At 40.8% G+C, this 26,531-nt stretch overlaps 1 long non-coding RNA gene across 1 annotated transcript; it reads right to left on the bottom strand.

Moving 5' to 3' along the window:
- Positions 1-13,116: 13,116 nt before the first annotated feature.
- Positions 13,117-16,374, bottom strand: LOC123331181. The gene is made up of 3 exons (XR_006547699.2): positions 15,416-16,374; positions 14,733-14,906; positions 13,117-13,174 (listed from the first exon to the last, which is right to left on the bottom strand). It is a non-coding gene; the product is annotated as an uncharacterized LOC123331181 (long non-coding RNA).
- Between the last annotated feature and the right edge of the window lie 10,157 nt (positions 16,375-26,531).

The raw sequence follows: 26,531 nt of genomic DNA, 5'->3' as shown, positions 1-26,531 counted from the left end.
TTCCCTGCAGAGATTAAAAAGACAGATGGCAAGGTGCTGTGCTCAGGAAGAAGGCTTTTATAATCAAAGAATTAGAATTTATTCTTCATTTTGGCATTTAGGTTCAGCCCTCTACACACCAGGTCCACTTATATGCTACCAAAAGATTCTATTCTTTCAATTTCCTGAGGACCATCAAGCCAACATTACCTGTTCTGTGAGTCTCCAGATAGGCACACTTAAGGAAATTTAAAAATCTATTTCAATAGTGTCTAATTCCACTGTGTAGATGTATGCATATAGGTATATATACAGTCAGTAAATGGCACTTCCTCCACGATGATGATCACTATCGAGCTAGCCCTAGAGCTTTGTATACATTACTATCTTTAACCATCTTGACAGCTTTATGGGGTGTCTCATCCAGATGTTGCGGGTCAGTTGTCCGCTTGCACTGTTCTGTTTTAGCCCTAAAGCAATCTTGATATGAAACCAGCCTTTTCACTGGTTCCCACAAGACATCCGACCACATCCAGTATGCTATGGTTTTACTTTTGTACTTATTTAAGTATCATAGGATCTTGGCAAGGAATCACAACCCACAAGATTGTCCTTTATAAAAATCAGGGAGGTAGACATGCCCTCTTCCTGGGTTGGCAGAATGTTCTAAGGATTCATTTGATATGATTAACAGAAGTAATACGAGATGAGATTCTCACGTGACTTTTTATTTGAAGACCACATTTCCATTTTAATGAACGCATGTATTAGTGAAGCTAATCACAAAGAAAATTCCTGTTTGGAAGTAAGTAGCCTTTTGCAATTTCATTGGTCAGTTACACTGAGTACCCACTGTGACTCAGTCTTTATGGAACCAGAGAAAGACACTGTCCCTGGCCACCAGAAGCTCAAAATCTGGTTGGGGAGATATCATAAATAATGCCCAAAATGTTCAGGGGTTATGCAATAATAAAACAAGTTTATCAGGAGGTGGAACACATGGATGTCTTGAAAGATTCTTTACCAAAACTGCAAAAAGATCATAAGAGGAGGAATTCCTACTGTGGAAATGAATGAGGGTAGAGCTTGGTGGTAGGCGGAATTAGGATGGACAGAGAAGTGGGTGGGCAGGGGAGATAGGCAGGCTCGCCTGGGTAGACAGTGGGTCAGGCACACACGATGTTCATCTCAGAGACCAGAAAAGACTAAAAAGTGGGAAAACTTGGGAACTTGGGCAGAGAAACATAAACCAGTAGATGGATCATTAATGCTCCTCCCAACTCCCCCAGAGCACTGGCATCAAAGATTCTGAATCCTGTATAAATTCACTAATAAGACATATGATGTCATCAAAAGATATCTTGTCCACATTCTCCCACTTCGAGCCTCCCCTGCTTTGCTGTGCCCTTTGGTACACAGTTCAGAGGTGACATAACCCTGAAGGAGGCTGTTTCTGGCTTCAGCTCACAAATCCAGCTTTCACACCTGAACGATGCCCAGATGAGATAAAGGTGGCAAGGCTCTTCGAAGCCATGTTACTTGTCCACACAGTCGGTCAAAAGTATATAACGGGCATGTACTTTGTGCCAAACCCCAATAATAACACCAAAAAATAAGGTATCATTTCAGACGCCGTCCTGAGAACTGGAATGGATCATGGCTTCTCCACACCTGGTCAATTCTTCTCAAGAAAGGAAAAAGATATTAAGGCACTTGTGGGTTGAATAGGGTGATCCAAAACTATGTTGACTAACCCCCGTGTCTTAGTCTGTTTGGACTTCTTTAACAAAATACCATAGACCAGGTGACATATAAACAACAGAAATTTATTTCTTACTGTTTCAGAGGCTGAGAAGTGCAAGGTCAAGGTGCTGGCAGAAGTGGTGTCTGGTGAGAGCCTTCTGCTCGGTTCATAGATGTATTCTCTCTGGGTCCTCTGGAGACTGGAAGACTCTGAATTCTCTTCTGTAAGAGTGCGCATGCTCAGCTGTGTATGCCTCTTTGCTAACCCATGGACTGTAGCCTGCCAGGCTCCTCTGTCCTTGGAGTTTTTCAGGCAAGAATACTGGAACAGGTTGCCATTTCCTCTTCCAGGGGATCTTCCTGATCCCGGGGTCAAACCCCCATCTCTTGCATTTTCTGCCTTGGCAGGAAGATTCTTTATGACTGAGACACCTGGGAAACCCCTCCATAAGGGCACAAATCCCATTTTTGAGGGCTCCACCTTCATGACCTAATCACCTCCCAAGACCCCCACCTCCAAATACTATCACATTGGGGATTAGATTTTGACATACGAATTTTTTAAGGTGGCTACAAAAATTCAGTTGTTGGCACCTCAGCATGTGATGTGATCTGGAAATACGGTCTTTACGGATATGACAAAGTTCAGATGAAATCATGAAGGTGGGCCCTCAGTCAATATGACCAGTGCTCTTATAAAAGGGGGAAATATGTGCTGAGGCAGATACACACAGAGAGAAAAATGAAGTGAAGACACTCGAGGAGAAGACAGCCACGGAACTGGAGAGCTGCCTCCACACAACAAAGGACACCCGAGGCTTCCAGAAGCTAGGAGAGAGGCAGGGAACATGCCTTCCCTGGGACCCTCAGAGGAAGCAGGGCCCTGCCAACACCTTGGCTTCAGACTTCAGACCCCCCAGAACTGTGAGACGATGCATTTCTGTTGTCCTAAACCACCCAGCGTGTAACACTCTGTTACAGCGGCCCTAGGAAACGAATACAGCGCTTGTTTTAAATCCCTTCTGAAATCGTTTATGGATGCTAGAGTGAATGACTGTGCATGTGTGAGTCAACCTTTAGCTGTTTTAATGCTATGAGTCCTTCTTTTTTGGAAATATGCCAATAATCAAATATGCCGGGGTTTTTTTACATTACTGGGTTAAATTTCACTCTTGTTCCCAACAGCAAAGAACATTTCCTTATTTTTACCTCCCATTACTACTGGGAGAGGAAAAAAGAAAAAGAAAAAAAAAAAAAACAGAGTTCTTCTGTAAGTCATTATACTCTGCAGATATTTAGTATCAGGCTGATTACTGAATAAAAAGATCTGGTTACCGTCACATCTAATCCGCCAAAACTGAATTATATCCACTACATAGCTTTCTCCTCCGTTTCCTCTAATTTCCCCCATTCAACCACCTTTGACTGCTTTCCAGTTTCTAGCAAATGCTGCTGAGGCTTCAGCTATTTTCTTTAGATTATATAATTTTCCAGAAAACTCAGAAGTTGATCTGCTTAACAATGTATTCATTTTTCCTCTGAAGAATGGTATTATTTTCCATCTCTAAGAAAGTGAGCTTTGTAATATTTCCTCTCCAATTTAAAAGGAAGCATTAGCCATCCTGCATTGAATATTTAAAAAAAATAAAAAAACCTGAATGCTACTCTGATTCTCACCAGAGTGAAATATTTTCTCCATGTAACCAGAAATAGTGATGGAAAAATCTTTTCCTCTCACACAATGTTTGAGCATAATTGGTAAAAGCCTTCAATTATGGAGAAAGTCTTATAAGAACTAGTCTTTCTCTCAACAAAAACTCTAATCCATTCGGATTTATGTGACTCTATTAGCTGAACCCTTTCTATTAATAATATGAAATGCTTTTTTAAAGTTTGCATATAGTATCTCCCATGAATTTCTCCAGCCATTTCCCCTGTTCATCATAAAATTTATATGTAATAACATTTTGCACCTTGGTGCTGTTTTATTGGGGGGAGGGGGGTGGGCTTCCCAGGTGGCTCAGTAGTAAAGAATCCGTTTGCAGGGCAGGAGACGCAGGAGACACAGGTTCAATCCTTGGGTTGGGAAGATCCCCCAGAGGAGAAAATGGCAACCCAGTCCACTGTTCTTGCCTGGAGAATCCCATGGACAGAGGAGCCTGGTGGGCTACAGTCCATGGGGTTGCAGAGAGCTGTATATGACTGAGTGACTGAGCACCAGCTGTTTTACAGAAATACTACAAGACTAGCAAATTACAATCATACCCTACAAACTGAGTCTAAGATTGCTCATTAACATAGATGAACTGATGAGATTAATTAGTTTAAATAATTGGGCATTACAAAAATGAATGATTAAATTCAAAACAATGTTAAAGATAAGTTATCCCTTTTTCATGTTTAATAAAGAGAAGACTGAATAATACTTAACAGACTATAAACACTAAGACCCTCAGTTTGAAGGAATTGGTGGCAGGGTTATTGGGCAAGCTATAGGACTGAGTATTAATTCTTACACTATTTTCCTGTAAGTTCGTGGGCAAATAACCTCATCTCTTTTCACTTTCATTCCCAGTCTATAAATGGAGTAATAATATCTAATTAACAAAATTCTTAATGTGATCCAACACATCCAATAAAACAATGTGTGCAAAAATAAAATACGGTTGATTTCTCAGGCTTTACAAAGAACCCAAGTGGAGGCACACACATATACCAAACTTGTGGTACAAATTGTTTACAATGAGACATTCTACATGTATACACACAGAATACGCTCATGCATATCAATCCATTTGCTATAAAAGTGTAACATCTTAATCTAATCTTCTTCCCAAGGCAGGAATATTCCCTACAAAAGTCTTCCAAGGCGGTCACACCACCAAGGCATGAACACCTCCAATGGTGGGTAGCCCACTCCCTCACAGAAAGATCCATTCCATGTTAGAAGAGGTCCAGCTATGAAAACAGTTGTTTTTTCTGTATCCTTTATAATTTCTCATGTTCTAGATTGGTGTTCTAGTGCTATCTAGAACAAGTCTGATGTCTCTGCCCCCTGATAGTTCTTTGGTTAGTTAAAGAGTAAAAGTCCCCCCACACAAACACGATGAAGAGTGGATGCCATTTGGATCCTTGATACAACACCCTGATGTGGGAGGTTTATTTATGTTGTTCACACATGAAAGGACCGAGGCTCAGAGAGGGCAGATACCCTTTCCAAGGTCACACAGCTAATAATGAAGGAGTCAAGATTCAAACCCAAATCTGCTAGACTCCACAGCCTATGCTCTTAACCCCTATACCTTATTTCTAAATATTTCTTCTTCGAGTCAAGCATTCTTGAAGCCCAGTTCCTCTAGTCCTGCCTCATTTGGAGCACGACCCAGACCTTCCTTCACTCCTGCTCCATTTACAAGGCTCTCTTAGCACCTCCGTTTAAACATGTTACCCTCAAAATGAACCACATACAATGGCCGATGCACATGTGCACCATTCCAGACACTCACTGTATCTCCCTGGGAGGTTCGCTCCCCCACTCTCCAAAGAGATAGCTTCACACTCTCTCTTTTCTAAAACTGCCCACAACTTCTCCCCCTTCCCACTCTCAGCTGACTGCCATGTCCCCTACTCCTTTGAGAAAATAAAAGCAAGCCAACCGGAGCTCCCTCGCATCGCATCAGGAGGCAGGAGAGCCCACTGCAGAGTGCACACCGGCTCCCGCCCCTTCTGCCACACCTCTGCCCCGTCTCCACGTCTCCACTCCAGAAGGCAGGCCCTTGTGTTCCCACCGTCTCGTGACTTGCCTTCTGTAATGGAACCTTCTTTCCCCTGCCCCATCCCTCTGCTTCAGTCTAATGAGGGATCTCCAACAGAGCACCCACAGTGCTTGGGATTTCCCACTCTGGAAAGAAGAAAGGAAGAAAGGGAGGGAGGGGAGGAAGGGAGGGAAAGGAGGGTCTCACCCTCACTACCCATTTCCCACATCCGAAAGTGACACCATCATTACCGCCTGCCTCTCTGTCCCCCTGGAGAAGAGAGTGGCAACCCCCTCCAGTATTGTTGCCTGGAGAATCCCATGGACAGAGGAGCCTGGCGGGCTCCAGTCCGTGGGGTCACAGAGAGTTGCCCACGACTAAGTGAGCACATCTCTCCCATGCCCTGCACCAATCAGCTTCAGGCTACAGCACACACTGTAAATATTCCTACCATTTTACCTTCCACACTTTTCTCCCTAGATCACTTTACTCCGGACCCATGGGTCTTCCTTACGCCTTCCAGAAAACTCGTCCTGCCTGTTGCCATGTTATGACTTCATCTCATGAGTCAGGTCTCAGCCTAAATGTCATCTTCTCAAAAATGTTCCCCTCTACTCCATACCCAGACATATTCTATCAGAGTTTCCCTGTTTCATTCTCTTCATAGAACTCATTATTCTCTGATATTACCATATTTATTTGTCTCCTTGTTTATTTATTCTCTTTTCCCACTAAAATGAGAGCAGGAATCTTGTCTTTTCACCACTGTATCTCCAGTGACTAGAACAACATTTGGCCCAGAGTGATGCTCAGTGAATATCCATCAAATGAGTGAATGCAGTCAACAAATTAGCCGACAATACTTTATTATGTGACAATTGTCCTAACCGCGACCACTGTTTTAGATTCCTTAAAATCATTCCTTCAACCACTGTTCATGTCATTAAATTAAGTGTCATTTAACTCAAGACAAGCTTATTAAGCATCTACTATGTGCAAGACACTGTGGTAGATGTTTTGTAAGACGTGAGAGTAAAAGCTTGTCACAGTCCCTGCCTCCTTTGGGAATGTCTAAGGAAAAAAAAAAAAAAGTAGTGGGGATGTTCTTGAAAGGTTAGTGTCATGGTTCCCATCACTCTGGGGAGGTGTTGTGATGACTAAAATAAGCAGAAGGGCTCTTTGAAGGATATGAAACACTACAGAATGTTTAAGGACATTGAGTGAAATTCCTCTTGGAGAAGGATCTGGGTAGACTTTGTGAGCTAAACTTGGAAGAATGTGTTTGGGTTTTGAAGCAACATATTCTAAGAGGAAGCCAAACATGACAAAGACATATAGGCAAGAGTCACATTATTCCCTGCAGGGTAGGGTGTTTCTCTAAGCTCTTTTCGATAACCACCAGTGACATGATCCCACATGTAAGGTGTACAACAGCTTTAGGGTCCATGATCCTGCATGGACCATTTCTAGGTTCTATGTTCTCTTCAGAATTTAATCCAGATCCTTGAGATATTCACACCTGGTTCTATTTTGAGGTAGACTCAGAAAGGATCTTCTCACTCTGAACACTAGCTTGGGATAAACACACTTAGAGACACTCAAAGATAAATCTAAGGAGGAAGTTTTTGAAAGCTCTTTGAAGAGTTAAAACCACTGCACTAATACAAGGTGGTGTGGCTGTTAAAGAAGGAAACCAGTTTATGGAGAATTATTATTCAATAGCTCCAAGATCAGTGATATAAGTGTATCCAAAGACATGAAGCAGAGTTAATGCAGTTACACATCCATTTCTTGTGCTGTACAACCATGGGAAGCATTACTAATCCCCAAAAGATACCTGCTGGGAAGACGATTGAAAACAGCTGTTTAGTCCACATGAAAAGAACCGAGTGAATTCAAAGTACTGCGGGCATTGAACTGATGGAGTTCCAGAGTCAGACCTTGTCCACTAACCCCAGGATTTATAGGGAATTAAAGAGGATTCCATCAGAAGGTACTTTTGTTTCAAGCATAAATCACCCTGCCAACTCATTTATTATTGTAATAACCTCTCTCCGCATTTCCATTATTGTAGAGGACTTCTTTTCAAATGAAAAATGGCATGGCTGATTACTTGTATGGGACTTGGCGTCATACTCATTTTGGTTTCTTGTTTGAGGCAGCGAGAGGCCCGAGGAAAGGCCCTTATATCCTTACATGCATATCAATTACGGTTAATGGAGTTCATGGGTTTATTACGCATTGGGAAGTTAAGAAACAAGAACTGTAATGGCGGAAGCCATAGCAATCCGACTGATATCTCTAAGAAAATTTCAAGATTTCAAGCACTGAGAATAGTTAAAACTATCTAGGCAACTGTTTACATTCAGCAAGGATAATTATATGAGCTTATAACTCTTCCCCATCATATTAGAATACTTTAATAACCTATATTTTATTTATAGCTAGTTGCTAAGTTTATTAGTGCTTATTATAGGATATGTTCTTAATTTTATGTTTTACAAAACAATTTGAATAATCAGAATTACTTTTTGTGAATCCTTTTCCATTTGCAATAAGATGAGTGAATTATAAAAAGCCATTTTCTAAACATGTTAACAGGTGCAAAAAAAGATTGACAGAGCAATACGAGAAAGTATTCTTAATGCAGGCTTTCGAAGATTTTAAATGGAATTTCTATAATGAATGCATACCGTTTTTAATGGGGCTGGTTTAGTACACAGGGGATGCTGAACATAGGATGTAACAGTATATTTTATTTAACAATAACCATAATCAGTGACATGATATATAGATGTGTGTACAAAATTGAGAACTGGAATCAGAATTTGTTATGTAAAAAATTTAAAAGAAACACTGGAAGAAAATGCAAAGCATTAGAAACTAACAATTTTGAATTGTTGAAGGAAACTTTAAATTTCAGGTATAGATGGATAAAGAAATTAGCCCCATGAAGGCAGAAGGAGGTGATGACTTTTAAGCTTTCCGCTGAGCCTGGGACCACGGCCCAGTCACGAGATGACTTATTAATTGAGCCAAATCCTCCTAGATGCTTGCTGTGTGTTAGTCGCTCAGTCGTGTCTGACTCTTTTCAACCCCATGGACTGTAGCCCCCCAGACTCCTCTGTCTATGGGATTCTCCAGGCAAGAATACTGGAGTGGGTTGCCATTTCTTTCTCCACGGGATCTTCCCAACCCAGGGATCGAAACTGGGTCTCCTGCATTGCAGGCAAATTCTTTACCATCTGAACCACAAGTGAGGCAAGATGCTTGCTCGCTTGCTCTATGGGGACCCATGTAAGGATATAAAGCTCCCATGGATGAGAAGTTCCCAGACCAGGAGATGGTCATACATTATAAGCCTGAATCAATACCTTTCCTGGTCTCTCAAGTACATCACCCTCCTCTACCTGACTGGGCTGTGCCTTGGTTATTGTTTAAATCACTGTGTGTGAGTCACCAAATTTCCTTCTGATTTTCCTTCTCAGTTTTTCACACCAAAAGGAATGTTACCTAAGTGAGGTTCTCAGAACGGAACTCTGGTGTGAGGCCTCTAGGAAGTGAGCTGCCTTTAAGAAGTTCTGAACATAAATTGAATTACCAAGAATTCTATTCATTGAAAAACACATTATATTGCATCATGTCCTTTTCAAACAGAGTGAAACTTGCTTATATTAAATTTCTAGGAACCCAAGGAAAAAATTTGATATAGGATGGAATTTGATATACTCCAGAAATATTACATGTGCATGTAATAGACCTGGATTTCCAATTTGATTGCTACACAGAGAGATTCAATATAGGTGGGTTCATTATTGGCGGGGGGTAGGGGGATCATTGAATTTGCATTTGTGTTTTTCAGGACATATATGGTATGTTTCCTCAAGGTAAAAATCAGATTGCTTCCTGGGTTCAATAAAAAAGCTAAATATTCATGGGAACAGGAATTCCGGGAGGAATTTGACCAGATGAGTGTAGTGTAAGCAATCTAGTTTTCACTTCATTCCACTTTAATATTAATTTATTTGGCTGGAGTTTAGACTATTGAATTCTGGAATGGCATCTTTCTCTGTTTCCCTAGCCCTTTAATTCTCTGGTCTATAACTTCTCTATCCCCTTCTTTATTTAACATTTGAATATTTACCTAAATGAAAGTGTTCAAAAGAAGAGAATTAACCAAAACATTTCAACACGTAAAGATATTTTCTGTCCCTTAGAACGTCGCAAGTCTCAGAAAATCATAAAAAATAATGAAAGAGTAGTGACATAAAAACTGAAATAAACTATTAATACTTAATACATAAAATATTCCTCCCCTTTAAATTGTAGACAAAAAATTACTAACATTTTGCACACATTTTTGTTGCCGCATTCTTTTTTGTTTGTTTGAATTCTGAACTCGAACACCACTATATTAAATACTCACACTTGGGTGGGATAAACTGGGATTTATCAGTCTTCCCCTCTCCCATGGAAGACTCTAACACAAGAAATTCCATGGACTCAAATTCTCTTCACCAAAGAATGAATGCGTGAGCAAAGGATAAACTTTATTTAGGAACCCTCTGATACTTTGAAAAACTTGCTTTCTTTACATGAGAGGGAAAAAAAAAAAAAGCTAAAATCATAAAGTTTGTTACCATACAGCTCTATAATCACTTCTAAATCCTACAGATTTCACTCAGTGTTCCAAGTAAGCAAATGTAATGAAATAAATAGAAACATATGTTTTGAGTACCATAACAGATTGACTTCCCAACAGATAAGGAACTCTGAGCTATTTCTCTTACAAACAAGTTAGGTCATACAAACATTCAAAAAAAAAAAAAAAAATACTAATCCCTTTCACCTGAAATATTTTACATGGTTACTTCAAAAACCATGTTCATCCTCAAAAAAGACACATATTTAGCCAGCTGAGCTCTTCTTTATACATAAGGTTATGCTAGGGACTCAGCAGTTTGTAGAGAGAACCACTGCTTTCTTGGGCTCTGCGTCCTTAGTTCACACCACAAAGGAATCGCAAACGAATGACCGACTTACATGACCGAAATGGCAGAGACTTCCATGCAAAACCAACAATCCAGCAGCATCCTACAGCCCCTGCTTCAGTCACATCAAGAGGAGGCAAAAGTGATCTATATCTAGGAGGCACCATGGAATGAACACACACAACACACAAAAATGAATTAAATACTTAGGTAAGTAATGCGGAGTTACAGCAATAACAAAATGCAAGCCTTACACAACAGCATGAGAACTCTCCTGCAACTATTAACTCTTCTTCTGCCCACCCCAACCCTCTCCTCCAACATAAACACACACACACATACACACACACACACACACTGCCATGGCTGAAATACTGCCTCTGGATTTGCATTTGCCCAAGTATCTGGTTTCTAACAGCAAGTTTGGGAGGAAGGCCAGATTCACCTGCTCATTGTCACTGGTGCTTTTCTGTGAATTCTTTATGGCCTTGACCCTGGAGATTGCTCTGATCTGAAGGCAGAAAAATGATGGTTTGGGAGAAGGGAAGGAAAGGGGACTCCCTTGAAGGAAACATTGTGTTTGTGGGTGAGAGAGGGTGACTGCAACAGAATGGGCAGAAGAGGCAGCAGGAATGACCTGCACTTCTTCCTCAGTTTCGCCTCCTGTTCTTCCTGCTGTTTTGTGGGGAACCAGCTGAAGAATTGATGCTTTTGAACTGTGGTGCTGAAGAAGACTCTTGACAGTCCCTTGGACAGCAAGGAGATCCAACCTAAGGGAAATCAACCCTGAATATTCATTGGAAGGACTGATGCTCAAGCTGAAGCTCCAACATCTGGCCACCTGATGTGAAGAGCCGACTCTTTGGAAAAGACCCTGATGCTGGGAAAGATTGAAGGCAGGAGAAGAAGGGGGTCACAGAGGATGAGATGGTTGGATGGCATCACCAACTCAATGGACATGAGTTTGAGCATGTCAGGAGATAGTGAAGGACAGGGAAGCCTGGTGTGCTGCAGTCCCTGGGGTGGCAAAGAGTCGGACATGACTTAGTGACTGAAAAACAAAGTCAGAGACTCCCAGTGCCTGTGGAGTGGGGGTCTTCCAGGTGTAAACCCTACAGAAAGAGATGTCTATGGGGCTTGTCTGGAAGGAGTAGCATTGTTTCTACTTCAATTATATAATTATTCAATACATATGCAGTGACTTGGACATTAGTGGTGGTCAAAGTGTCCCCAAGCACCTCCCTTGTTGGCACAGCAAACAACCCCCAGTAAGGAGCAGAAAGGTGGAGCTTCAGGAGCTACTCGGTTGTCCTCCATTTCTATGGCCATTTGCCCATACAGCATTGAACATTCGGCTTTATTCTCTCCTTGAATGCAGGGACATTGGGTCCAGACTGCCTGGCTGGCAGGCTTCTCTCCTGTTCTTTACCATTTGACCTTTCAGACCAGATTGAAAGCCTGTGCAGTACTACCTCAGGTGAAGTCCCCTCTGGAAACCTTTTCTCCACGGCATTGATAACTCCAGTTGGGACTTCTTAAAAAAACGTTTATTGGAGTCCGGCTGTTTACAATGCTGTGTTAGTCTCAGGTGCACAGAAAGTGAATCGGTTATGCGTATGCACATATTCACCCTTTTTTAGATTGTTTTCCCATAGGTCATTACAGGGTATTGAGTAGAGTTCCCTGTGCTACACAGTAGGTCCTTATTATTTACCTACTTTATGTGTGTGTGTCAGTCACTCAGGTGTGTACGACTCTTTGGGATCCCATGGCCTGGAGCCACCAGCCTCCTCTGTCCATGGACTTCTTCAGGCAAGAATATTGGAATGGGTTGCCATTTCTCCTCCACGGGATCTTCCTGACCCAGGGATTGAACCTGGGTCTCCTGCAATGCAGGCAGTTTCTTTACTGTCTGAGCTACCAGGGAAGCCCCATCTATTTTATGTAGTCATGTGTATATGTCAATCCCAGTCTCCCAATTTATCCTTCCCACTCCTTCTGACCAGTAGCCATAAGTTTGTTTTCTACATCTGTAACTCTATTTCCATTTTATAAATAAGTTCATTTGTACCATTTTTTTTACATTCCATATATAAGCAACATATTAATATACAATATTTGTCTTTCTCTGTGGGACTTACTTCACTCAGTATGATCTCCAGGTCCAGGTCTCCAATCTCCAGGTCCATCCATGTTGTTATAAATGGCATTATTTCATTCTTTTTTATGGCTGAGTAATGTTCTATGGTTTTTCCAGAGGTGATGTATGGATGTGAGAGTTGGACTGTGAAGAAAGCTGAACACCAAAGAATTGATGCTTTTGAACTGTGGTGTTGGATAAGACTCTTGAGAGTCCCTTGGACTGCAAGGAGATCCAACCAGTCCATTCTAAAGGAGATCAGTCCTGCGTGTTCTTTGGAAGGACTGATGCTAAAGCTGAAACTCCAGTACTTTGGCCATCTCATGCGAAGAGTTGACTCACTGGAAAAGACCCAGATGCTGGGAGGGATTGGGGGCAGGAGGAGAAGGGGACGACAGAGGATGAGATGGCTGGATGGCATCACCGACTTGATGGACATGAGTTTGAGTGAATTCCGGGAGTTGGTGATGGACAGGGAGGCCTGGTGTGATGCGATTCATGGGGTCGCAAAGAGTCGGACACAACTGAGTGACTGAACTGAACTGAACTGATGTCTTCTTTGGAGCCTTTTAAAGGGATGGAAACATCTGTCATTAGTCAAGCACGTGGCATGCAAGAATCCAACATCAGGTTGGTTTTCTGCTTCTTTAAGGAAGATATACAATATTATAAAATAGTTTATTTATAACATATCCTCTTGACCACAAAAACTCTGATGTTTTACAGCCTCCCCTCTGCCCCTGCCTTAAATCTAACTGTTGCTATTCCAGAACAGAGGCTTTTTCAAGGAGCAATAGTAATTCACCTATTTCTGAATTTCCCAAAAATTGGAGGAAGACTGTCCTGAAATTTCCCTTAGTAATTCCTGCTAATATCAACCTTTTCTCTTCATGTATAAAAATATAGGGAAATTTTAAAATACTTAAGAACAAACTCTTTTCAAATATCCTACAGCATTTTAGAAGTTCATAGTCCCTTCAAGTTTGATCATCCTTATCCTCTGATAATCTCTTGATCATCACTACTTATACATTCCTTTAGCCTGATTTGTCGTATTTTAGAAACAATCAAAAGGCATTTCTATAATCAGCCTGTTAGTGATTTCCTTCCAAACAGGCTAAATTTACGTGAAAGAGGGAAAAGCAGTCCCTTTACAAACAGACACACCGCCAGAAATCACCTTTCTTTCCTTTGCCTGGCCCACTCTCTCCCTGGAGGCTGGCACAGCCCATCACAGGCTGGAACCAGAGGGTGAGTATAAGAAGGCCCAGCCTCCCAGAAACTTAGAGTTTCACTCCTTCCTTCAAACTCTCAAACCCCAGTTCTAGATCTGTTGACAAGGCTCTGATCTATGTACCTCATAAAATTGACTCCAACTCTGCCTTGACTCCTGACCTTGGCCTTGACTCCTAATAGAACTGTTCCCTGAATTCCTCACTGAATTCAGCGGCTTCCAGTTACTCTCCCTCGGGTCTTGTCTTCCCTCATCTTGCTACTTCCAGAGCCAGCCAGACACAGCAGTGCAGAACCGCCAAATAAAATACACCCAAGTCCATTAAGAATCACCTAAAATGTCAACACGATTTGAAAGCGGGCTATTAACAGTGCATCTGTGAAGCTGACAGTACTTGTGATAAGCAGGAAAAACAACAATGAATGCTAATGCCTTATGTTTGTGCAGCGCCTTAGAGCTCTCAGGGTGCTGTCATAACACTGCGTTGAAATAAGCAAATGGGGTACTATTTTCCCACTTTGCACATGAAAACACTTGAGTCTGGAAGGGTTAAGTGCATGAGGCAAAACAAAGAAGAGAATTCAGTTCCTGGACCCACAACGTAACTATTTTGTGTGCTATACAGGATGCCCCCAGGAAGAGGAATGGAAGGTACCCGTGAGCTCATCAAGCTTTGGGAACTTGTTTTTAAATTCTCTCAGTTTCCCCCTGTGGCCATGAAGCACCTGTTGCAGCCATGAGGACCACTTACCACGTATGCAGATCCCCAGGCCTTGTCCCAGCACGCAGAGTCAGAGGTGGGGCAGGGTTCACATATTAAATAGTGCCCCCAAATAACTATGATGCACCTACCCTAAGTGAGACAGAGCACGTGAAGAGCTAGTCCCCACCTGAACAGGATTTTCCTGGTGGAGAACTGCAGAGAAACAAGGTCCCCATGAACTGTCGTTCTGAGAGCAGCCAATGAGTCAGGATGGCTTTCCCTTTCCTTGTTTTAGATTTTTGCAGTACAACACGGTCATAATCAACACTCTGGAGACGCAGGTTGATGAGATTTCCAGCACCTGGCCCAATATTCACCATTAAATATTTACCGTTGTAGGTATTTGATACCTAGTCATTCTATATAAAATGGGACAAAGTTCAACACTCTACCCAGATGGACAATTCAGAAATGGACTAGATGGAATCAAGCATCTGTTCTTTTGTGTACAGACCAACCCAATTTCCAAGGTCTTTGAAGTGTGTCCTGAGAAGAGGCAAACTACATTCTGTGAGATTTGTTTTGTTTTAACAAGCCTTCATGTAACTTCTAGATGAGATCAGCATCATTAGCCTTTCTGGAGGCAAAACATGGGGCTCCCCCCCACCCCGCCCCACTGAATTGCGATTGTCCTATACAAACATGCCCTCCAGCAACCCTTACCCACCCCTGCCCTCTGCCCTCACCTCCCTCCAACAGAAGCCCCATTCACAATCTACCTCCACTGTTTATTATCTTCTTAACTCAACACCATCCCTTAGACACCGGAGAGAGCAATGCGATAAACAAAATTCTCTAGACATTACTCACTTTTTAATGAACAACTGAATTGCTGATATACTATTTGACTGCAAAAAGAAGTTGGTAGGTTTGAGTGCTTCTCGACTTGAATGCACACATGAGTCTACCCGACAGTTTTGTAGTCATTATGCCATTTGAAAAAGCATAAAGAAAAGCTATCACTCCGCACATGGTAAAAATGGCAGCCATTTGGAGCCACCCATGAAGATGTTAAGGCTAAGCTCTTGGAGAGCTGTAGATATTTTCAGCATGGGCAAGAAAGAGCAAGTTTCCCTAAAAGAAAACACATTGACAGCAAGGGAACAGGTTGCTTCTATTGTCAATGCCCTAACGACTTTCTTAAATTAGCTTTTTTATGGGAACCCTTTCTGCATGCTTGATGACGCTCAGACCACCCAAGTTAATTTGATACAAATGTAATTTAAGAGATTCCATGTGTGTCTTAAAGAAGATTTGGGTATGTGGGTTTTGAGTTGTTTTTGTGGGGTTTTTTTTTTTTTTTTTCTCTCTTCTTTTACTTGTTTTTGTCAACTTTGGTACCAGTTCGTTACCATATTTGTGCTTTGGAAAATGAGGATTTTCTGCTTGATTATTGCTTATAATCCAAGATAACAGTTAAAGTAAACGAATTAGAAAATCTTCATTAACATCAAATACAAATCAAGAAGTTGGTTCTTCCATGGAAGCATATGGACATAATTTCAGTTGTAGTCCATAGGAGTAGCTAAGTAGAGCTGTTGGTGAGGAGATGATATACTTAGGTTTATACCTTGGACCAGGAAAACCAAAATGTATCATTTTATTGAAGGCTGAAAGCAGAGGAGGAATTTGAGTTGTTCAGGTGCAACCTCCTCTTTTCAAGGTGAGTCAACTGAAGGAAGACCTCCAGGGCTGTATCCATGACTGCTTGACATGTTTCTGGTATTCACTAGGACATCTAAAAGCAGTCAGAAATACTGTAAGAAAAGAACTTGTGGATGATTCTGTTTAATATTTCTATCCATAATTTTAAATGGGCACTTTCTTATTTTCTTACATGTAATTTCAAATTCATAGCACAAGAATTCAGAGCTGAAATTTGTCTGCTGCTTCTGCTGCTAAGTCACTTCAGTTGTGTCCGACTGTGTGACCCCATAGATGGCAGCCCACCAGACTCCTCTGTCCCTGGGATTCTCCAGGCAAGAATACTGCACTGGGTTGCCATTTCCTCTCCAATGCATGAAAGTGAAAAGTGAAAGTGAAGTTGCTCAGTCGTGTCCGACTCTTAGCAACCCCATGGACTGCAGCCTACCAGGCTCCTCCGTCCATGGGATTTGTCTAGCTTTGCCTAAATATTCCACAAGTCAAGATTTGTTTCTAAATTTTAAATATTCACAGAGAAAAATGGAGAATGCAGGCTTTGGAGTCAGATATTTCTAAGTTCAAATCTCAGTTCTGCCACTGGTTCTTTTTGAACATCGGGAGTTAGTTAACTTCTCTCTGAGTTAGTTTCTCTGGTGAAAAATTGAAATACATAAGATGATTATAAGAATTAAAAGGGACAAACTTTGGGAAATACTAAATACATGGTATAAAACAAAGAAGGAAGGAAGGGAGGGAGAAGGGAAAAGGGAGGGAGGAGGAAGGCAGGAAAGAAGGGAGGAAAAGAAAAGAAATGGCAGTGGTTTGGGCATTTTTTGCTGAGAGGCTTTGACACTCTAAGAGCTCCCAGGTATACCCAGTCTAGCCCCTTAGACCACTGATCACCCAGGCTACAGGTTTGTTCTCAGTGTTTGGCTGAGAGTAAGAGGAATTTAATCTCTCTGCCAAGGTAGCTTATCTTACACTACTTGGACAAGATGAGAATGGAAGAAAGGAAAATCCAAAGAAATGGTCAGGGTGGGGGCAGAGAGGGAAGAAGAAATCAGGAATTTTATAGATCTATGTTCCATAAAGAAAAAATATTAAAATTTATAAAACTTACATATGCTTTACTGGAAAGGAAAAAAAGGAAGGAAATATGTCCCTAATTTAGGGACAGAAGTTGTTGTTGTTATTCAACCATTAAGTCATGTCTCACTCTTTGCAACCCCATGGACTACAGTATGTCAGGCTTCACTATCTCTTAGAGCTTGCTCAAACTCATGTCCATCGTGTTGATGATGCCATCCAACCATCTCATCCTCTGTCACCCCTTTCTCCTCCAGCCCTCAATCTTTCCCAGCATCCGGGTCTTTTCCAGTGAGTCGACTCTTTGCATCAAGTAGCCAAAGTATTGGAGTTTCAGCTTCAGCATCAGTTGGAATGGTTGGATCTCCTTGCAGTCCAAGGGACTCTCAAGAGTCTTCTCCAGCACCACAGTTTGAAAGCATCAATTCTTTGGCACTCAGCCTTCTTTATGGTCCAATTCTCACATCTGTACATGACTACTGGAAAAACCATAGCTTTGACTAGACAGACCTTTGTTGGCAAAGTGATGTCTCTGCTTTTTAATACACTGTCTCGGTTTGTCAAGGCTTTCCTTCCAAGGAGCTCGCATCTTTTAATTTCATGGCTGCAGTCACCATCCACAGTGATTTTGGAGCCCCAAAATAAAATCTATCACTGTTTCCACTTCCCATTTAATTGCCATGAAGTGATGGGACCTAATTCCAAGTATCAAATCTGTAACAGTCAGAAAAAGTGAATTATAAAGCTGTCAAGAAAAGACATCCTTTAGATAGAGAGGCTCCCCTAAGGCTTCTTCAGACAAGTCAAGGAAAGCAGGACTGAGAGCTTGGAGAAGAACTCTCTTAGGGCAAATCATCAGACACAAGTTCAAGTGCTGGCCATTAGCTTAGTACCTAAGCACAATATTACACAAAAAAGATTCTCTCTAATGCTTTACATGGATTGCATCATTTGAATGAGGCTCAAAAACAATGCCACTAAAGGGTAGGGAAGAATACTTAAAACCAAAGAAAGAGAAGTTTCCTTAGGAAAATTGTCCACATCAATCTAGGATCAAGTCTGATCCTTGACTAAATGCCACTTCAGATAAAACTTGTTGAAATTTATGTCATAGTATTAATGCAAAAGTAAATTCATTTTAAGGTTTACGGTTTCATGTCTTACACTTAAGACTTTCACAGACTTCGAATTCATTTTTGTATGTGAATGTTACTCAACCACAGAATAGAAGGAACTCTTGCCATTTGCCATCATGGATGAAGCTGGAGGGCATTATGCTAAGTGAAATAAGCCAGAGAGAGAAAGACAAATGTTGTGTAGTATAACTTACATGTAAAATTTGGGGGGGAAAAAAAGTCAAACTTATATAAACAGAGGGAAGCGGTGGTTTCCAGGAGTTAGAAGGTGGAGGAAATGGGGAGATGTTGATTAAAGGGTACAAACTTTCAGTTATAAGATGAATAAAGTTCTGAGAATCTAATGTAGAGTTAATAATACTGTATTGGATACTTAAATTTGCTGAGAGGAGATTTTAAATATTCTCACCAATAAAAAGGTAAATACATGAGGTGATAAAGGTATTAATTTACTTGTAGTCATTTCACAATGTATACCTATATCAAATTATCATGTTGTTGGGACTTGCCTGGTGGTCCAAAGGTTAAGACTCTATGCTCCCAATGCAGGGGTCCCAGGTTCTATCCCTGGTCGGGAAACTATATCCTGCATGCTGCTACTAAGACCCAGTGCAGCAAATAAATTAATAATAATAATAAATTACATGAATGAATAAGTAAAAATATAATGTTAAAAAACTTTTTTAAAACTATCATGCTAAAAAACAAACAAAAAAGTTATTATGCTGTGCACTTTAAATGTAAAACAATTTTACTTGTCAATTATACTTCAATAAAGCTGGAGTAAAATTCCAAGGAAAAAATTAAAGACACAGCACAAAAAGGTTATGAAATCAAATAATAAAGTACCTAGAACATTTCCTTGCACATAGATTATACCCCATAAATGATAACTTTATTATCACTAAATAGATATCTAAGTGGTCCAAAAATAAACTTCACTGACATAATTGTATTTCATCTCTAAGCCTCAGATGCCCACACTGCTGTTTAAATCCATCCAACTATTAGCACAGAGGCACAAGCAATTTAACAGTTATATTAATATTTTCTCATTTTTGAAGCTCTTTAATACAAGTTCTTCTGCCTCTTCATAGATTCTGTTTTTCAATCCTTTGATCTCTTTCTGGACTTTGTTCTAAATTCTTTCTGTCCTCCCTAAGCGCTCTTTGCAGGCCAATCACCACTCTAATCCTTCCTTTTACCTCATGTTCTGGCCCTCTCTGTTACCTGCACTTTTGACCCCATCATTTCCAATTTATTTACTTCCTTCTCCTCTTCAGCTGGCCATTCATCATTCCCTCTTGTTTCTGTTCAACAGTACTTAAACTTTTTCATCTAAAAACCCCTTGATACTTTAAAAAAATTATTTAGGATGCCAGTGAGTTTTTGTTTACATGGACTACATCTATTAATACTAATATATTCGAAGTTAAAACTGAAAATTTTTAAATATTTATTAATTTTTTTTTTTTTTATTTTGCCACATCATGTGGCTTGTGGGAACACAGTTCCTGACCAAGAATTGAACCCAGGCCTCAGCACTGAAAGCACTCAACCCTAACCACTGGACCACCAGGGAATTCCCTTATTAATGTATTTAAAAATAACAATTATAATCCTTTTTACATGTTAACATATCTTTATGAAAATACTATACTTTCCATGACAAAACTAAAGTGACTTTTTTTCTTTATATTTTTGAAAATCTCTTCAGTATTTGGTTAAATGAAAGTGGATTATCATTATCTGCTTCTGCATTCAATTTGCTGAGGTAAGTTGAGATAAATTAAGAGTATTCAGCCTCACACAGATTTATAGTTAGAAAATGGAGACGTATTTTTATAATCTTTTCAGATAATAATGGATTTTCTTCTTTGACATGACATGACACTCAACATGAGTAGTTTCTTAAAAGTCAACTGCAATATGGAATGTGAAACCATACCAGTCAAATATTTGTAATCTGCTCAGTTAAGATCAATTGGTCCATCATGCATATTAAGTGAATTGAGTGTCCATGCATGAATTTGTGTTATTAGGATTAGTCATTTGGAAATTATTGGTTCTCCAAGTTATGTAGATCTTCCAAATGTTGACACATTTAATTATACAATATCCAAAAAAATTGCATTTGTTAATATCACCAGCAATCTCATCACAAAAGTCTTTAACTATTGTAAAGCTGTCAAGTTCATGGTGGTGGATAGAAGTTTTCCAAAATTCTAATTTTCACTTGAAAGCTCAAATTTTTATCATCGGCAAGAAATACTGTCAGTTGTTTTCCTTGAAGTGACAGTTTCACTTTTTTCATTTTTGAGAAAGTGTCTGCCAAATACACAAATCTGAATAACTCTAGCTTTTCTGCCAGTCACTGAAGTAAAAACAAGTGTCTCATGAAAAAGCCACTGGATCAGTTCATAGCTCGATCTTCATGTGAACTTTTCCTGAAGATGACCATCGTACTTTCATTACAAACAGGAGTGTTATATTTGGCCTTCTCTTCAAATCATACGAAATGGTAAAAAGGTACACTCAAGAGCTGAGATTGTATTAAGTTAACAATTTTTATTGCTTCATAAGAACATTTTAGGTGAAATTGATTACTTGTCTCTCATGAGTGCATGACAGAGGTGCATACAATGACTCCTAGTGGAGCTGGATTCCACTGACCTGATTTATTCTAAGGTGTCAGCAGTGTTCCCCACACTGGAAAACCATTGCTTCAAATGTCGCTGCACACTCTTTAAAGCCGTATTTCCTTCTTAAGGAGAGCTTCAAGAATAAGGATTTAATAAATTTGCTTCCCCTCTCTTAAACTTGTACAGGTTGATATATCCCCAGATCACCCCAGATCTTGTCTTGCCTTATACTTTACACCTAAGTGTTTATATGAAGCATTTAAGAAGTATAAAGTCATGCTGATTGCTTGCTTGATTTTTTGAAAGCTTTAAAAATCAACTACACATTTACAGATTAGAGTACACCTTACCTAAGAGTTCCCAGTGACTGACTCATTAAGAAGGATTTTGGAAAACTGAAGGGTGTCTGGGTTAGTGGAGTGATGGAAACCACATCCCATGAATACCTATTGCAAGAACTAGGGGTGTTCAGGCAAGGGGTCTCTTGGGAGGACAGACGGGTTGCCTAAGAATTGTGTTCTGTGGAAAAGAGATTAGATAGCTCCCTACGGAGAAAGCAATGGCATCCCACTCCAGTACTCTTGCCTGGAAAATCCCATGGATGGAGGAGCCTAGTAGGCTGCAGTCCATGGCGTTGCTAAGAGTCGGACACGACTGAGCGACTTCCCTTTCCCTTTCCCTTTAGTAGTTCCAGGAGACCAGAGGACAAATGAGAGAAAGTTACAGAAAGATTAACTTCAATTGAGAATTAAAAAAATTATAAGAGTTCCCTCTACCTACCAGTGTAATGGGTTATGTTGGAAGCAGCAGCCAACATGCTCAACAGAGGCTGGAAGATGGAAAATATAGAAACGGGGACTCAGACACCAGTACAGACAAGTGTACACAGTTTCAAGATGGCCATGAACCCCGGGTGAAGATGACTTCTAAAGTCCTTTCCAGCTGTAAATTCTATAATTCCATAAATTATGGGCACTGGCATGGATTAACAAACTATCATTTCCATACTGCTTTGTTCCATTTATTGTGAAAAAAAAAAAAAAAGAAGTGTGGGATGAAATAGAACCAGAGCGATTCATTCTTCTTTATGGCAAAGTGAAGCTATTAACATTTACTAGATACTCTAGGTTGGTTGCGGTTTAGTCGCTCGGTTGTGTCCCACTCCTGCGACCCCATGGACTGTAACCCACCAGGCTCCTCTGTCCACGGGATTTTCTAGGCGAGAGTACTGGAGTGGCTTGCCATTTCCTTCTGCAGGGGATATTCCCGACCCAGGGACGGAACCTGGACCTCCTGTGCTGCATGCAGTCTGTCTCCTGCCTTGCAGGTGGATTCTTTACTGCCTGAGCCACCAGGGAAGCCCCTAGATACTAGTTACTGTAGGGGAAAGGGGTTATTGCCATGATCGGGGGCTTAAAAGGGGCTCACAGCATGACGGAGACAAGTGGAGATGGGGACTCAATCAGGGATGATCAGGACTTGCATACTGGCCCGAGTGTCCTGAACTTTGCCTACAAAGTACAGCTGTACGTTTTCACACAGAAATGTGGTTACGGAGCAAGTGACATTTGAAGAAATAATTGGTGTTTTTTCCCCCCAATAAACCTCTACCATACCATACCAGGATTTATTAAAATTTGTTTGAATGCTTGCCTCAGGAAACTATTTGCTGAGAGAACTGAAAAATGAGTTGGGTGAAGGAAATGCAGCGAATGCTGAGTGATTAGAGTGGCACATTTAACACAGTGTCTCATTAAATGGTCTTTGATAAATTCACTCAGATTATCTTTGTTATGACTTGTGACAAGGACCGAGAAATGGCTTGAAGACCCTGAGGGTCAGAGTGGCAGTAAGTGGTCACTGAGTTGTGAGAAAATGGGAGAGGGAAGGGGCCGTGCAGGGGGAAGAGGAAGGCTGCTGCTGGGGATTGATGTTTGATCCGGTTTTATTTAATATCTCCATTAATGATCCGGAAGAGGGGTAAATAGCCTGTTAATTAAATTTGCAAATGAGACTAAATTGGGAGATGTTGTAAACATGCTCAAGGACAGAGAAGTAACAGGAAGGCACCTTGAGAGGCTGGAGGGAGAGGCCTGAATAGAAGAAGTCAAAAGTACGCGTGTATTCTAGAAGGAAACAGTGGGCAGGAAGCCGTATAAACCCCTGGCATGTTTTGTTTTTTTTTTGCGGGGGGTGGGGGGGAGTTCTCTTTTTCTTTCTTTTATTCTTTCCACCTTTTTTTTCTCTTCAGTTTATATTTTAAGATTTTTTTTTAATGTGGACCGTATTTAAAGTTTTTATTGAATTTGTTACAATACTGTTTCTGTTTTACGTTTTGTTTTTTTGGCCTTGAGGTATGTGGGATGTTAGCTCCCCAGTCAGAGGTCAAACCCGAGCCCCCTGCGTTGGAAGGCCAAGTCATAACCCTGGGCCACCAGGGAAGTCGCGATTCTTTCCATTTTTACTGTGGCAGACACCGTTGACGCTTACCAACGCCACTGAGCGGCATTCACTTCTACACACCTTGAGGTCTGCTCCTTGGTTTTACCTTAGGGCTTTATTCTGGTCACAGCATCGAGATAGATTACGAATATGGAGAGTTAATGCCTCAGGAGCAACTCTCATCAATGATGAAAGGCTGAGGGTAGATAACACTGCACCCCTTCTCTCTGTGTCCCCCAGAACTCCCCAGCAAGACTGAACCCCAAGGATTCTGAGCCCCCCATTTCAACCTGCCCTGTCCCTGCCAGGAAAGATCCTCAGTCCCTCAGATGCGACTCTGGTCACACCATGGGCCTCCGAGTGAGCCTACAAAGATGTCCAACCACCTCAGGAGTTCATGAGGAAGCCCCACGAGGAGTGTGGGCTGCTGTTTAAATGCCTTCCCACTTTACTCTCCAGGGTCTGTATTTTCTGCTCAGACCAACCTACATTTTTCATCTCCCTGCTTCTCCCTAAAACTGAACTATTTGCCTCAATTCTAGTTTCCACTCATGTCACTTATTTCCCTCTAAAGGTCTTACAAATGCCTCTACTTTAAGTCATTTCTTATTTCTTGGAGATCCTGCTAAATAAACATCTCTGATAAAATCTTTCTATGTTAACCATTCCCAATTCTATTATCTCCAATCTAAAGTTCCCTAAAACTCTAAATGTTAGGAATATGATACATATATTAACATACCTCTCACAAAATTTTTATGAAGGTATAATTGGGCAATCTATATAAAAATTCTTTGTGACTGATAAAGCATTTACACTACCATAAATGTGATTTCTTATTTTCCTCCTGCTTCTTTATTTTGTGGTGAAAGGGATAATGATTGTGTTTCTTACCTTTTATTTAAACTGGATACTTTCTTAAGCCAGGGACCACATCTATTTCTCTCGCAATTTTCCCTACCTACCTCTGCACACATGCTCAGCATCTCAGAATGTGTGCAAAAATCTTAATGATTGGTTGGCCATCCTCTGTACATGGACACCATGTTTAAGTGACTTTCTAAGAATGCACTGCAGATTGTGTTTTCCAAAAATGGATGCAGAAATAGAAAAATAGATGCATATATGTACAACGTGGGGAATATAGCCAATATTTTATAATAACTATGACTTCCCTGGTAGCTCAGCTGGTAAAGAATCTGCCTGCAATGTGGGAGACCTGGGTTGGATCTCTGGGTTGGAAGATCTATAAATGAAGCATAATTTAAAAATTGTGACTCACTATATTGTACACCTGTAATATACAATATTGTACATCAACTATATGCCAATAAAAAATACCAGAAAAATACATACATACATACAAACATACATACCACATGCTCTTCTCGTAGTATGACTGACATTCCTTCCACTGAGTGGTGAAGTTTATCTCTTGCCCCTGAGTGAGACACTGTCACTGCCTCCATGGACAGAATATGGGGACTGTGATACTGTGTGACTTAGGAGGCCAAGTCATAGCGAACAATATGGTATGTCTCCATCTTGGTTCTCTTTCTGGTTCTCTTTTCCTCTATAGATATGCCCACCCTGGTACCCAGTCACCATATTGTAAGGCAGTTTTCCCTGTCATGGCTCAACTCCCAGAGAGACGGTTTTCTCTCCTAACGTTTGAGCTGCCCCAGAGACAAACCAACCCGCCTGAGTCCTATACAAACTGCCGATTTTTAAGCAAAATGCACATTGTCATTTTTTAAGTCACTAAATTTGGTGTTCATTTGCTATACAGCATAGAACAAAGAGCATTTTAGTGAGCTAATGAGATACATACAAATATGATATCCAATACACAGTTAGAAATTTCAAGTTCGGAACTCACAGGGAGAGGGCAGACCTAAAGCTCTGTAGGTGTTAGTTTAACCCATAAAAGTAGGTGGGATGGCCCAGAAAGAATAGGCCCAAACCCCTGAAGCTCGGGAAATGCCCATGTGTACAGGGCAGTTGAAGAAAAGAGCACCTTTCAGCTCTTAACCCAAATCCTCTGACCCCTGTGATGAAATCTAATCCTCCTCCTAAATGACCTCAGCATCCTACACGTCTGCCTTGCAATTTATATCACAATAACTATTGGATAATTGATCCTATAATTTTATTACTTAATTTCCAACTCAACCAAGAGAGCATATAAGGTCCATGAGAGCAGGGACTGAGTCTGCCTTGTCCACTCTTGTATCGCAAGCACTTACCATGGTGGGGTGGGGGTGTGCTCATTAAAAAAATGAATGAATATTATAAATGCCAGCATTTAAAATATTAAACGGTATTAAGTAGGATGAAAACTGAAATTTTTTTCCATTGAATTTTCAACTAGCAGATCTTTGATAACCTTGACCAAAAAGATTCCATTTAGAAATGAGTAAGGAAGCCAGGTCATGCCAAGATTTCACTGCATTTTACCTGCATTTCACTTAGAGGACACTGAAATTCACAAGATTTGCTCCAACCTCCAAGTCGCTTGTGTATGGATAGTCCAGCTCCTAAAGTTGCAAGTCTCCAGAAAGTATGTGGAAAGTATTATGATCAACGACTGTAGTGAATTTTAGGTGTCTCTTTCTCCAACATAAAAATGTTGTACCCAGCCCTGCTTCCCTTGTGGCTTGGAGAATCAATGATTTTATCAGAAATATTATATCAAACAGCTGTCATTTTTGAGCAGTAAGCAAAGTATTAGAACTTTGGTGCCAGGAAAGAAGAGTAAAAGACTCTGGAGTCCATTTTAAGCAGTTCATTTCCATATGCCAAAGAGTCATTGGGAAGGTCTATTTTATTCCAAATGCTAAGCCTGGAACTTGCTGTGTGGCCACGGCTACACTTGTGAGAACTGCAGCCGCCGCTACGGCCCTCTTGGTGGCGCATGTCCAAGGGTGCCGCCCACTTTTAGGTGTTCCCCTCTAAGCCTTTCCAGTTCTTGAGATG

This window comes from Bubalus bubalis, chromosome 22 (assembly GCF_019923935.1).
Source record: "Bubalus bubalis isolate 160015118507 breed Murrah chromosome 22, NDDB_SH_1, whole genome shotgun sequence".
Lineage (NCBI taxonomy): Eukaryota > Metazoa > Chordata > Mammalia > Artiodactyla > Bovidae > Bubalus > Bubalus bubalis.
Note: the sequence above shows the minus strand (reverse complement) of the source record. Positions and strands in the feature narration are given on the sequence as shown.